Source organism: Cajanus cajan, chromosome 1, assembly GCF_000230855.2.
Source record: "Cajanus cajan strain Asha chromosome 1, NIPB_CcT2T_4, whole genome shotgun sequence".
NCBI lineage: Eukaryota > Viridiplantae > Streptophyta > Magnoliopsida > Fabales > Fabaceae > Cajanus > Cajanus cajan.
In genome coordinates, this window is record NC_138517.1 from 25,166,065 (window position 1) to 25,182,358 (window position 16,294).

A 16,294-nucleotide genomic window follows, 5' to 3' on the forward strand; every position below is an offset into this window, starting at 1 on the left:
ATATTTTCTCAACCCAAATTGTGGTGCACTTGTTTACTTTATTGCTAATGCTAATGCAACTCAGAATTAAGTTTAAACATGAAAAACTCAAAAAAGAAATAAAACAACATAATAACTCCATCGGCAATTAATTATGGTTAAGATTAAACAAAATCCCTTTAACAAGTTATAGCACTCTACTCTTACCAAATACATTTGCAAGCATGGTTCCAAATTACAGATAAAATCATATTATACAGTTGTAATGTTCCATTTCTAACAGTTTCCACCTGCATCATCACAATTGCAGAGTGATTAATAATAACAATAACTCTCTGTCCATATTAGATCATTTACAATCGGACTGCTTCACGCCCCAGCCGTTAAATTTTTTTTGTTTGGGACCAAAACTTTCAATAAATCAGTCATTCAATCATGAAATATTCGACATATTTAATCATTCAAACATTTTCAACCTCCCAAAATCACTTATATTTAATTTTTTTTATGAACTTAAATGCCATCTTCCACTTAAAAGTTAAAACTAGATGCCTCCTCCATCTTTTACACCATTTTCGATGCCTTTGCCACAATCAGCTCCCTCTATTTCACATTGATTTGTAGTGTTCACTTCCATTTTATATGTTTGGTTGTTGGTTATTGAAATCTAAAAACGGATCCAGATTCGCTGCAGTCAGTGATTTCATGCATTCACAGAGTTAGCAAATCAGAATTATTAGATAATGATTGGACAACTCACATTTTATCTTGGTAAATTAGACTTATAACACATTCAAAATCTGATCATCCAATCTTCATCCATCAGTTCTAATTCCTTAACTACAAAAATAAGTGAAATGGTTGTCCAAACAAATTTGAATCTTCTGAAACAAGTGGATAGATAGACATGTCATAACAATGAATTTAAGGGAAAAGGAAAGAGTAAGTGACAGGAAAGTGGCCAAAGGGGCCATAACAAAGGCCTTTACCAAAACTGCACAGTTAGCCAGTTAATGTTTGAGTTAATCTGGTGGTAAGGAGGGTTAACTTGTGATAACTGATGAGCTCAAGTCAAAGTATATTCAATTTTAGGGAACAAACTCTCCACATCCTCATTTTTCACTTATAATACTCCAATTCAAGACATTGCTTGACTAGAATCAAACTTTGTCTTATGGATAGAATCATAGCTTTTATGTAAAAAAAATGCACGGGTTATATAATTACAATAATAGGATTTGCTTCTCTTTTATGTAAACAAGTAAGGATTAGACAAAAAATAACAGCAAGAACATGTTTGCCAGTATAGGTAGGAGCTACATAAGCAAAAAGTATTGAATTACACATACTCACGATCAGAATCAGCTATAATGAGGATGCAGCAAAATACTGAGAAAACTGATTATACAATAAGCCACATCACAACACAAAGAGAGAAGAAAAAAAAAAAAAAAGCATAGACCACAAAGGTCTACACTTCCAATATCCTAAACTCTACATTTTTATGTGGTTCATAGATACAAGAATCCTCCCCCTTTACATACCACACAATTATCATGATCCTCAATTCAAATCACCATATCCTACAATCACTCCTTGGTTATCCTCCCGGTCATCTTTTTAGTCATTCACAAATTTCACTTATCTATGAAAACAAAATCAGGCTATGCCCTCAAATGAAAATGTTAAGCATCAACAAACAAACAATGGTTTTTCCTTTTTACCCTCTACCATGAGTGTCAAGCCCCTCAGTTCTGTCGCGCACAATCCGGCGAAACACCTCCCTCACTTGGCGTTCAAGAGGGTCCAAGCCATCCTTCAAGGCTCCACAAACCCTTGAAACATCTTGCACTATCTGCCTCACCTCCTCCCCCTTCTCCTCACTCAAAGGAAACTGCACAGAATCAGCCAAATCATTGATCACCCTAGCACACTTCTCAATCTGCTGAATCTCCCTCAGCAGCCCACAAGAGTTCTTCCTCTCCCTCTTCTTCGACTCCTCCAAGATCCGCTCGTGCAGCGCCGCCACCGGAGCCGCCCACGGGAGCTGCCTTGGCACAGAGAAATGGAGCCCAAGCCCACGGTCCTGGCAGGGAATGGCAGCCACAAGGGCCCACACCACAAACACCAGAATAGAACTCATTGTATAAATAGGCAAAGCAAGGCCATTGGTGGCCACAAGATCATTGGCCTTAGGAGGGGACAAGTTGTTCCCTATGGCTTGGAGCTGCTTAGCAGCAGACCAATTCCTTGACACACTCCAAGAAAGTGACCTAAAATGACCCAAGGAATTGTGGTGGTGATCCCTTGAAGCATTGTTGTTTCTACTACCAAATGACCTGTTCCTATGTGCTATGGAACCGTTTGAGTTGGAGTCCTTATCATCAAGCATTCCAATGGCCAAATCAATAAGCGCCTTCTTGGCGCGGCGAAATTGACCCTCACCAATGCTCCTCTTGTAATCCAATGCGCATAGAACAATATCCAACAGCTTCTGCCACTGCCTAATCTGTTCAACCCCATCACGAACCGCATTGCACACATCAAGAGCCTTCACACTTCTCTCGAAAAACTCACCCACCATGCGATCCAACTGAGGGTTCTTCGAAACATGACCCCTGTGGTTGTGGAGAATCGCCTTGAACTCCTCTTGGCAACAGAGGAACGAATCCAGAAGCTTCCTCACCCACGAAAGAGAGAGCAATTCGCCACTTTCAACTGAAGCTAGCTCCAGGAACCGCTCCGTCACATGCTTCTGAAACACATCAAGCTCTTGATCCATGCTTGAACCCTCCATGGAGTGAACCTGAACGCCACGAAGATTCAGAACAGAACCCTGAAATTCCGCGGTGGTGCGCATTCTCACACAGTGACACACACAAGATCACAGACCCAGTTGCTAAAAACCAAAATTGAATGGAAAAGTTTGAGGCTTTGTCTCCAATTCGGGAGCTTGTGTCACAGACGCATCGCCAGTGCGTGGAATTCAGCTTCCCAGGAACGAAAATTTTAGCTTCAAAGGGGAAAGTGCAGAAGTCGAAATCAGGGAAACCCAGAAACGAAATCCGAATTGGGTTGGGACCCAAGAAGGAACCGAATTGCTGATTGGGGATGTGAGAAAAAGTGAGAAACTTGGGAGAGGAATGAGACAAGGGAGTGAAGGAAGATGAGAGGAAATGGGAATGAGATGAGGGTTGGGAGTTGAAGAGAAGAGAGGGGTTATATATTGGGGATAATTGGACTGGACCGCGTTCTGTGGCTGTTGGAAAATAGAGGAAAATATTTAAAATAAATTAAAATTAAATAACTGTGCTAAAACTTAAAAATTATTTCCATAATGAGAAGTGAAAAATCAGGTAATTTTGATACATAGTGGTTAGTGAAAAATAAGGTTGTGTGAATAGCAAGTTTCGAAACGCGGTTCACACGTTTGAGACACGGTGGCGAGGGCAAGAAAAGAAACTACGTATTGATTGGTTCAATTCAACATCCTCCAAAGTGTGCTACCACCCGCCAAATCCAATTTAGTGTTTCATCATTTATTTTTTAAGACCAAGAGCATGAGTTTATTAAAGTAGTTTTTTTCTATTAAATATTACATCACTATTATTTTAAGTGTAATTTAGGACTGAGATATAAAATTATAAATATTTTATCTTTATTAAAATTATATTGTGCTTTTTTATATTTTATTGATTATTTTCTCTCTTTAATTTTATGATGGGGATAATAAAGAAATGATTCTTTTCTCTAAAATATAACACTTACAAAAGTTAGTAATTATTGTATGAATTTCATTATGATATTTCTTTTTTACTTTTTACTTTTATAAAGTAATTTTCTTTTAATATAGTGTAACTTCACAAAAATTATCAAATAAATCATACAAATTATCTTATATCTTTATATTTTATTAATACTTATTTTTATTTTTATTTTAACTTATAATTATTTTTATTTTTGAGAAATTTTACAATTAAAAATTAATTTTTAAATGTCGATCGAAATAATTTTACACTCTCAATTAACTTTAAAAAAACATTTTAAATAATAATTTATTACACATGACCATTTATGGCAATATAAAAATTATATTGTCAGTATATTTTAATTAAAATTATAAATTTATTTTAACTATTTTTCATAAATTTTATTATGTTTCAACTTATATAACCTTGCACTTTTAATTTAATTTGTAAAGTTACATTTATATTATATGCCAGTGTGATGCATTTGAATATATACCAAGATATAGGATAAGGAGACTAATACATAACAAATATTCAATTTATTAAATAATTTTTTGTTATGCATAGTATTTAGTTAACAATGAATAGCATAAAATAATATTAAATTTATTTCAAATTTTTTTAATATTAATTATTCTAATAAATAATTATGATTTTCATAATAATGATGAAAATAATAATAATTAAAATATTAAAAGTGTCGATAATAATAATAAAATGAGTATGATGGGATGGATGGCAAAAGGGACTTGTAGATGGCAAAAATGGTCATAGACAGCAACAATTATAATACTATATAGTAATGGTGAGGTTTAGGATAATATTGATAAAATAATGATATAAGAAATATTTTTATACTTGAGATAAAATATTGTTTCATAATTTATTAAATAATAAAAGATGATATTTTTATTTTGTTGTTTTTTATCCTTTTATCTTGTGCCGTTATTTTTTATTAAATCAAATAGAGAATAATCATATTTATTTTATTTAATATTTTATTTTTAATAAATCAAAGGGACCTACTCACTCCATGCGATATTACCTTTTAAGACGGTGACTTTTTTATTTTATCTTGTTATCTTGAAATACTTTTTTGTACGGATCCACTTTGCTCACAAGATTTTGTTGCTCATAAAAGAGTAAGGGGGTGTATTGGTTTAGGATTTCGTAGGATTTTAAAAGACTTTTTTTGAGTAAAAAAGTCCATTGGTATTCAATCAGGATTTTATGTCACTTAAAAACAATCCAGTGGTATTCAATCTGGATTTTTAGGATTTTTTAAAGAGTCCATTAAAATCCACTGGTATTCATTTGAGAATTTTTACAACTTAAAAACAATCCATTGGTATTCAAAAATTTAAGGATTTTAAAGGATTGTTGTGTGAGAGGGATTTTGAAAGACTTTCTAGTGTTATCTATAAATACCAGATTCATAAACAATCCCATCCAAACCCATCGGATTTTGAAGGATTGTTTGAAATGATTTTTCAAGTGTTTTAAGAATTTTCAAGTGAGTTTTTCATCTTTTTTTTCTATGCTCTTGTCTTCTCCATTTTTTCTCTACTAATAATACTACACTATTGTTCATTGCTCATATATAATACTATTCTCATACCATTCTCCTATTTTGTGAAACTCTAATATGTAAATGATAGTGTCATTGACTTGTTTTATTTTTCTGTTCGTTCTCTTTAATTGACTTACTTTATTTTATTCTATGTAGTTGAATTTGTTCCTTTATATAACACAAAAAAATACTTGAAATTTTAACTTTTAAGTGGTAATTTTTTTTATGACACACGTTAAGAAAAGAAAAAGGTGAAAGATGAAATTGATATCATAATCTCAACAATATATATATATATATATATATATATATATATATATATATAAAAGATGAATTTGTTAGGGTTTTTGTGAGTAGAATGAGATAAAAATGGATCTTAGTAGGGGGAAGAACCCTCTTAGCATAAAAATTGCGAATTCTCTCTTTCCCTTGAATTTGTTACTCTTATCCCTCCTCCTTTTATGACTCAACAATTATTTTATTTTTTTTACTATGAATTTTTCTTTTTTATTTTTATATTATGAAATTAAGATTTTTTATATTTTAAAAAAAGAAAATTAACATAAGACATTGCAATATCTAATTTTTTAGGGTTTAGGATTTATGTCTTCATTAACTTATTTTTTAAAAAAGAAAATATTGTTAAAATATTTGTTAGAATAATTTATATTTATAAATATCGTTAAAAATTATCATATATATATATATATATATATATATATATATATATATATATATTCTCTATATCTAAATACTTCTGTTTATATAAAAAAAAATTATATATCTAAATATTTTTTCAGTATCGAATATACTAATTTTTTTATATAAAAAATTATCTTATGTTTCTATATTTTCGTTTTTACATTTTTTTTATAATAACTGAGGTATTTGATCCATTTGGATAGCAAAAATATATTCGATCTTGTATGATGGTGTGCTTCTAAAAATAATAATATAATTTTATTGATTTTGTCTATTATCCGTAATTATTTATATAACTATTTTTTAACATATATTGTTTTAGTAATTCAAATGGGAGATTCACAAGAAAATAATAAAGAAAAATGAAAAGAGAAAGAAAACTATGAAGCTTGGATTAAGGATGATTCCGATGAATTGTTACAATTGATAGTGGATGCTATAAAAAGAGGATAGAATATTATAGAGAATTATTATTATTATTTATCTAGACATTATTTTTTTTATTTATTATTTTTATCTTTGACTCTTTTTAAATTTGAATGTATAATTTTTTTAAAATCTTATCAAATGTCAAAACTCCACAAAATCCCACAGAATCCATTAAAATCCTAATTTAAAAGTCTTGCAGAATCCATTAAAATCATGATTTTAAGTCTTGTAGAATCTTGCAAAATCTTAAAAGTCATGAAAATCCTGCAAAGTCTTTTAAAATCCGCAGGATTTTTTTTAACTAAAAAAGTCCTTTAAAATCCTAATCCAATACACCCCCCTAAGACTGTAAAATTAACACAGTATCATCCCATTGCCTACGTGGATTTTCTTAAAAAGTTGGTAACACGTGGTGCCCTAGGAACGTGGGCAAGAAAATGAGGGGAGAAAGAATTAATAAGTGATAGGAAGTAATATAATGGATCAGGCATGTTAACAGGGAACGAATTCTCTCCATTTCTTTTTTAATTATTTTTTTTCTATTTTTATAATTTTGAGTTTCTATTTTTTTCCATTTTTATAATTTTGAGTGTATAAATGATATTGAATATTTTTTATAATTAATATTTAATATCCTTTATGCATTTAAAACTACATAAATAAATAAATAAATAATAGAAAAGATCTTACTTATAAAAATTTTCTCAATCTCGTAAATTTAGTGATTAGTTACCTTGAACTAAGGAGGTTAGTTATCTCGAACTAAGGAGTATTGTAATTATGAAATTCATTCAAGTCTTGACTTTCTTGAGACTCAACTAGTTTTATTGTCTCAATTACAACTTTGTGTGTGTATTCGTTTGAGCAAAATACGTATTTTGTTGTTGGATAGTCATGACAATCATCTACATGGCACGAAGTATCTATTCATTAGATCTAAACATCTTTTACAAAGATTAACAAATCCAATAAGTACCAAACATTCAACACCATCAAATACAACACAATATTCGCAACTAAACAATTGCACAACAAAAGTACAATAGATCCACCTCCACAGAGTGTCCTTAATACACTTGATCGACTCTAATGCCACAAAGTGTAACGATCTAATATGTCACTATACTTATTATTGAACAGCTATCATGCCACGGAAGACTAAATAACACGCATCATAAGATATAGTTTATCATACAATCAGTAACTAGTATCATATACATACATGTAATATGCAAAATATAGTACTAAGAGTAAAATAACTCTAAACATCGTAGCCATCAACAAAAATCTAGCCACCTCTAAAGTGGCTATCCTCCAACTACACAAGCTATCCCACTAATTTGGTTTTACTCTCATATAAAGTATGATTATTGCAACCCACAACAAAAACATAGGATAATCTTGTGAAAAGAATTCAACATAATAATAGCTTATAAACACATTATCATAGCAAAATATAACAACTTACAACAGAACAACATTATCGACACTACAACTTAACATCTCACAATATATTCAACATATCAACATATACATCACACTCCGTCGTCACGTATATCAACTACGAAAATCTCCTATAATATAAGATGAACAGTTTAAGTAATTAGACCTTATCGAACAACAACACTGGTATAAAACCATAAAACAATAGTTGACACTAAGGTCATAAAACAATAGCATGCACAAGGATAGAAACAACAACTAGCATGAGCTAAATTGATTTCTCAGATTTCAACACTTAAATTAAGAAGTATGATACTCAATTTTCAAAAACAACTTTACTTCCCTCTAGTTTTTTGTATCACATTTCAGACATGTATCTAACTCATATTTGTAGCTTATCAACTTAGCAACTTTATCAACATTCAACATACAACTTATCGACTTGAACAACTCAAACATCACATATATTTACAACATGAACAACTTTAAGAGAGCAACATCAAAATAGCTTAAGCAAATTAAAATAATTCACAATTTTACAACATGTTCAACTTACTAAATATTAACACATATCATCTTGTAACATCACTTATACAACTTATTCATCATCAATCAATTGTTAAAAAAACTTAAAGACAAAACTTTTCATCATACGACTCACGCTTGACACCACTCATCGGGTACCTGGCACTATTGAGGCAGAGAGCTCCCTATCTTTCCCACACCTAGAGTCACACCACTCACATTTGACATGATTGAGACAAAAAGTGTCCCGCACTCCTATACCAACCAAGTAGAGAGCTTTCTTCTTAACTCACACCTAGTGACACACATTCTAGCGTCCGATGTGAACCCAGGCAAAGATGAGTCTCTTTTCTCGTGCCTAGCACCATTCAACCCATGTTCAATGTGATTCCAACCTAAGACGAGTTTCTCTCATCACATCCGACGCCATCGATCCTACACCTGACATGAGTAAGACAAAGACCACTCTTTGGAGTCTCGCCTGGCACCATTAAGACATACTCGATGCGATATCAGGTTTTGCACTTGTGCAAAACCTGATTTCTCCCAATCTCTTGAAAATTAGCAAATCCCAAAACACATGCAATGCAATAAACTACATATATACATCATGTACACCACCATTCCATCATAAAAAAGAACATGCAATAAGAATCAATCTAGAATCAACTCAATTTCTCATATCCCACTTTAAAAGCATTAAAATCCTTCAAACATCATCAGCTTAATCACTTAATTTTTCTAATTGCCAACAATCAACTCGATTCAACATCATAATCACACAAGAATCTAAGATCACAACTTTCCTTATCTCTCGGAGAATCAATCTGCAAGAGGAGAAGAAGAAGCAACTTCGCACTACTCCGACTTGAATCTTCCACTTCCACAAGCTCGGATTTCAACCCACAACTAGAACTTCAACTATAAGAGGTAAGAGAAGGAAGGTTTTTTTAGAATGATTTGGGAAAAAGAAGAGGATTTTGGGTTCTTTGACTTTTCTCTAGAGTTCTTGAAAGATATGAATTATAAGTCTCTTTTTGAAAAAATTTCCTTCTAATACATTTCTCGAGCCAACTTTACTCATCTCTAGTTCAACCTCTTAGAGATCAACTTGCTCTCAAGGTATCCTCGCCTCAAAGCTCTCAATGGTGTTTACAAAATCAAATAACATGATTATGAAATGATAGCATTATATATTTAATATTAAATAAAATTTGAATAACTTTATATCTCAAAAAACTAAATTTAAGCAATAATAATAGTTACAAATATTTTTTATTATTATTTGAAAAATGGCTTTTAAAAATAATACAACTTTTTTATATACTTTAATGTTTTTATTGGAGCGTGAATTATTTTTAAAATTCTATATATAATATCGATGTGAAGTTTTTCTTTTTTTACACATAAACCTAATAAAATTTGATATTTAATTATAAGCTATTTGTTAATATGAGGTTGTGATTTAAGTGAATTATTATTTTTATTATATATATGTATATAATAAATATATCAACAAATATATTTATTATATATATATATATGGACAATTGATTAGCAACAAAATTTAATGAAGATGAGTGTAAATATAGGCACTACAAACTCAACCAACACTATATCATATATATAAATTTCTTATAATATTAAAGTTCTTCATTGTAAAAATAAAAGTTCTTCACCTCCCTACTCCTCACCTTGACACCTCCACCATTATTTCTCTTTCTCTTTCTTCTACTCATTCACTCAATAATGATACTTCTCCCTTTGCTCTTTGTCGTCCAACTTGTTCTTGTCAATCACCCTCATACCTTCATGATTTTCACGTCACCTTTGCCTCAACTGCACCTATATCTTCACCAAGTATTCATTATCCTCTCGAGTCTTATATTTCATATAGTTGTTTATCTTCTTTTTATCATCTTATATTGTCTATCTCCACCACCATCAAACCATCTTCTTATGTTGAAGCTTCCAAGAGTGATTGTTGGCTTTAAGGTTGTGAGAGATTATATCATTGCACTTGAAGCGAATAATACCTAGACCACCACTTTCTTACCTGCAAACAAGTCTATTATTGGGTGTAGATGGATCTACAAGATCAAACACAATGTTAATGGATCTGTTGAAAGATACAAGGCGCGCCTCATTACTAAAGGATACACACAACTTGAGGGTCTTGATTTCCTTGACACATTTTCCCTAGTGGCCAAGCTCACTACTGTGTGTCTTCTTTTCTCTTTGGCGGCCATTTATAATTGGCATCTCAAACAGTTGGATGTTAATAATGTGTTTCTGCATGGGGAACTTAACGAAGAAGTTTACATGCAACTCCCTCCTGATTGTATGTGCTCAAGCAAACCAGCCGCTAGTGATATGCCTGTCTCTCCACTTTCCTTGTATCCCATGGATATCATCATTCTTCTACATATCATTCTTTGTTTTTAAAGTTCACAAATGCAATTTTCACTGTTCTTCTAGTGTACATGGATGACATCGTTCTTGTTAGTAATGACATATTTGAAATCCATGACATCACTACTCTTCTTGATCAAGCTTTCAAAATCAAAGACCTTGGAGACTTGACGTATTTTCTTGGTTTGGAGGTCGCTACAAACAAAACTAGTATTCATTTGTCTCAACGCAAATATACGCTAGATATTCTCTCTGACACTGGCATGCTAGCTTCCACTCCTATGGATTATTCCGTTCATTTATCTGCTACTAGTGGAGAATCCTTAGCAGATCCATCACCTTATAGGAGACTCATTGGGCGCTTGATTTATCTCACAAACACTTGTCATGACATCACTCATGTTGTCCAACATCTCAACCAATTTGTTGCCAAACCCACTTCAGCTCATCATCAAGTTGTGTTTCGTGTCGTTCGTAACTTGAAACACGCCCCTGGATATGGCATCTTCCTTACTGTTGATAGTCTTCTTCAGTTGAAAGCCTTTAGTGACTCTGACTAGGGTGATTGTGTGGACTCTCGTTGCTCTATTACAAGTTTTTCAGTTTACCTTGCCCATTCCCTCATCTTGTGGAGATCAAAGAAGCAACCAATTGTCTTTCGCAACTCTTCTGAGGCAGAATATCGCACTCTCGCTTCTACCTCGTGTGAACTTAAATGGCTCATTTATCTTTTGGAAGACCTTCGCATCCCTTTCACATGGCTTGCTCTCCTCTTCTGTGACAACCAATTTGCCTTACAAATAGCCTCCAATCAAGTGTTCCATGAACGCACGAAACATATTGAACTAGACTGCCATTACATTCGTGAAAGAGTTAGCAATGATTTGATCAAATTTCTACTAGTATCTTCCTCTCTTCAGTTAGCTAACATCTTCATCAAGGCATTGTCTCCTTCCATTTTCCAAGATTTTCATTCCAAGTTGAGAATGACAAACATCTATTCCCAACTTAAGGGGGCTCTTAACCATATTCTATTTTTTTTTTTTTGCCTTTATGCAAAATACTTTCTATTATTTTCTATCGTGTAGCTTTTTGTTATTTTCTTTTTTAATCCTCTCTCTCTTGTCTCTTTTATTGTATATATTCCATTATGATTTAATAATAGTTGTAAAGCTATTATTGATCATTTTATGTTGTTCGTCACTCTCTCTTAAAGTTTTTATCTCCTTTCTTTTATGATTAGCTTTATTAAAAAAAAACTAGAAAAATAAAGTTGATTCTACCATAACCAAGTAAAAATAATAATTTGGTCCTATAACATACCCAAATTGCTTCAAATCGAATACCCAAACTATCGGATTTGATTCATATTCTTGCAAATTGGAGTTTTTGAACTTGAAGGCAATTTGGGAGTGTAATGGGGCATTTGTGTTGAGAAGTTGGGGAACTTGAAAAGTTGGGTGCATGGCTCACCACGTGGACCAAACGTTAAATGTCACTTTCTCATCAATCTAATGTACCACTCCGTCCACGTTGCCGTGTGTCACGACGACTTCGTCTACGTTGCCTTCACTTTCTACAACGCGTGTCATGTTATTATTCCTTCAACACCAACTAATCCCTCCTAATAAATATTCTTATATTCAATTCAAATATTAAGATCATACAATAAAAACTTATTTCACTCGTTAAGCTCTTTATTGTGTCTTCTAGTCCTTCTATAAAATTCTTAAATATCAATTAAATGCAGGTAAAGAAAATAATACTTTTGTTTTTTTTGTCTTTTTTCAATATCAAGTATTTTCAGGTAAATAACTAGATGAGTAACAAGAAGGTAAATAACTAAAGATTAACTTTAAGTTGGCATAATAATTAATAAAACTTTTTTAGAATATGTATTTGTCATTCGAAACTCTAATATGATGGATACTTTTTTTTTTAAGTCATAGTTTGCTTTTACCATGACTAATAGGTAGCAAAATAATAATATGAGAAGAGTGAATAAGAGAGAGAAAATAGTTACCATAAATAAATTTATAATAAAGATTTTATATTGGAGTTAATTCAATAATAAATATATAAAGCACATTTTATGAATATTAAAAACTAAATGAATGGAAATTAAAAAATTTAATTTAATTAATTAATATTAATACTACCTTCATCTTTATTTTTATCCATATCTTCATAATTGAGAGATAATATGATTTATAGTTGAAATTTCTGTTAAAATTAGCAAAGCAGATACTCGAATATGATTCTGCTTTGGAAACCTCCTTTAGTTTTAAAGAATATTCTTGAAATGGTTATACAAAAAAATATTTTAAAAAAATAAATATAATTGTATATAATGTGTTATTAGTTATCAATGTGATTTAAATATGAAAACGGTTTGGGCGTACTTCACTAGTTGACCAATTTCTGTATGGGTTTATATTGTTTTGAATACAAATAGTACACATATAAAAAAGAGTAAATAATATTTTAATCTTTTTTGGGTAAATAAAATTTTGCTATCCGATTTGTTATTGTAAGACCCGTGGCACAACCTTTCCCCTATTTTCTCTTTCCTTCTTCCTTCACTTGCATTTTCTCTTGGGCCCCTAAAACTTTGATTCTCTTCTCTTAGGCTGAGGTGTTGAGTACCAAAGGGATCCATCTCTTTCAACTCAAGGATGTACAGAGCTAGCTGAGGGCGCACAATCCATTCTTCTCTTGTCCATTTCTCTTCGTCTTCTCCTTCACTTCCTGGAAGATTCAAATCTTCTCCTCCGAGGTAAGGGAAGCTAGATTCTTGCTGATTGTGTTGGAAGTGAGTTTAGAAACTCAAAAGCTGTTTGTTTCTTGGAGAATGAGGGCCGGATTTGAGTGTTGCTTGTTTTCGGGGTTTTGGGTGAAATGGTGAAAATTTGGGATTTTGAGTGTTGATGGTTGCATGTTGAAAAAGGGATGATTTTCGAGTTGTTTGATGAAAATGTGGTTCATTGGATGGATTGCATGTGTGTATGCTGGTTTAGTTTGCAGGTTTTAGGTGGAATTTTTGAAGTTTGAGGGTTATTGTTCGTCATTGCGTCGGGCGTAGTTCTTGGCACCGGGCGTGTAACCATCAGAGAGTTCCATTGGTCAAGCACGTCAGGCGCAAGATTGTGTGTGTCGGGCAAGCTTGGGAATGGAGGTCCCTGGATGGCTCATGCCGGGCGTGGTTGGACCGCGCTGGACATGATAACAGATAGGGACTCACGATTTTGGGGTACTGGCATGGCACCGGGCGTGATTCAATCTCGCCAGGCGTCGAGACTCCATGGGAGTCTCTGCCAGGGGTGGCGCTGGGCACAATTGGTATTGTGCCGGGCGTGAGACCTTGCAGAGGTCTCTGCCTTACTTGCGCCGAGCGCAAGTTGGGTACGTCGTGCTTATGAGACTCTTGAGAGTCTTTGCCTCCTATTTCGTCGGGCGCAATTGGAATTGCGCCAGGTGCGTGAGAGCTTTGGAGCTCTCTGGTTGGTCCAGGCTGGGCGCAAATCTTATTGCGCCGGGTGCGGATGTGTTCTTTCAAAAATATGCTAATTTATGTTGATTAATGTTGTATTGATGTAACGCTAAGTTGTGTTGTATGATGCTTTTGCTGATTAATGTTGTTGAGCCGAGTTGGGTTGTATGTTGTCTAAGTTGTTAATGCTGTTATATTGTGTTGTGCTGAATGTTGAATATGAGTTGTTGTAGGCCGTAAGGCTGAGCTATTGATCAATAAGACTATTGGAGATCTCCTAATTGAAATGCGTGACGACGCATAAGCTGTTTGGTGTTGATTTTGTTGAATGATATGAGTTGTATGTGTGCAGTGTGTTGTGAAGCTGAGATGTAGATGTATGTTGTTATGAGTTATAGGTTGAATTTGTTGAAATTGATGATGTGCCGTTAAATTGTAGATGTTTATACTTTCTATATATGCTGATTCTTTCACTAGCTTACCCTTGTTTGTTTCCATGTGGATTGGACTGCTATGATCATACTATGTATGGGAGCAAAGCAGGGATAGGCTAGAGTATAGTAGCAGGTTTGTAACTGTCAGATGGAGCTGATGTTTTGTTGTAATGGCTACTTAGTGTAGCTATTTTGGTTGATATATTTTGTATATTGACTTGTGAAGCCCCAAGCTAGACCTATGTGTAAATATATATTTTCTATATATATGCATACTTTATTCTGTGTGGTGTTGTTGTTGTGCGACGGTTAAGCAGGTCGTTACACTTTTTGGTATCAGAGTAGTTCGAGTCTAGTGGACACTTTGTGGGGGTGGTTCCTTTAGGATTTTGTTGTGCTGAGCTCTGTGTTGTGTTGAATGTTGTGCTGATTTTTGTTGAATGGTTTAGTTGTTGTATACTGAAGGTGTTATTACTTTTGTAGACGATGACTAGTACCAATGAGCAGATAGCCCATGCCATGAAGATGATGGCTATGGCTATGCAACAGCAGAATGCCTACTTTGCTAGGATGGATGTTGATAGAGCTGCAGGTGGTGCAGCAAGACCAGTTGGGTCACAGGAGAGCCGGGATCTAGCTGAATTTTGCAAGTGCCATCCTTCATAGTTTAAGGGTGATGCAGACCCAGAGGTAGCTGACCACTGTATCTGTGAGTTGGAGAAGATTTTTACAGTGCTGGGCTATTCTCAGGAGAGAAGGTTGGCTTATGCCGTTTATATGCTGGTGGGGGAAGCTGAACATTGGTGGAGAGGCACCCACCATATGTTGGTTGCTCGAGGTGTGGCTGTTGACTGGGAGTGCTTCAAGAGGGTGTTTCTTGAGAAGTACTTTCCTAAGAGTGCGAGGCATGCCAAGGAGGCAGAGTTCATGAGGTTGAACTAGGGTGGGATGACGGTGTTTGACTATGCAATGAGATTCGAGCACCTGGCTCGTTTCTATTTGCAAGCTATTTCTGAAGCCTAGAAGTGCAGGAAATTTGCTGAGGGATTGAAGCAAGAGTTGAAGAGGGTGGTGGTGCCTATGGCCATCACTGAGTTTCTGGCCATGGTTGAGAAGGCTAAAGTTGTTGAACGGTTGGAAGGTGGCAACCGAGCAGTAAGGAGTGTTGAGGGACCGGCTGGGTCCAAGAAGGGTGAAGGTCAGAGGAAACCTTATGATAGGCACCAACCACAACAAGGAGGTCCTGTCACAAGGCAACCTATTGATGCAGCTAGAGGTGGGAGACAGGGTGGAGGTGCCACTCTCAGATGTTATAAGTGTGTTGGACCCCACTTCGTTCGGGATTGCCCTCATATTGAGAGTCGGTGCTTCAGGTGTGGCCAGATGGGTCCCGATTCAACTAACTGTCCTACCAAGAATAGACCGAATAGGGGTGCTCCGAGAGGTGATAGACCTACTACAGCTGGGAGGGTGTTCGCCTTGATCGGGACTAAAACTTCCACTTCATCCAACCTAGTGAAGGGGAAGAGCAAAGCTACTGGTAAGGATGTGATGATTCTTT

The 16,294-nt window shown here is 34.1% G+C and overlaps 1 non-coding gene across 1 annotated transcript; it reads right to left on the reverse strand.

Moving 5' to 3' along the window:
* Positions 1 to 1,259: 1,259 nt before the first annotated feature.
* LOC109804110 (protein BYPASS1-LIKE) lies at positions 1,260 to 3,193 on the reverse strand. The gene has a single exon (XR_014434690.1). It is a non-coding gene; the product is annotated as a protein BYPASS1-LIKE (transcript).
* Between the last annotated feature and the right edge of the window lie 13,101 nt (positions 3,194 to 16,294).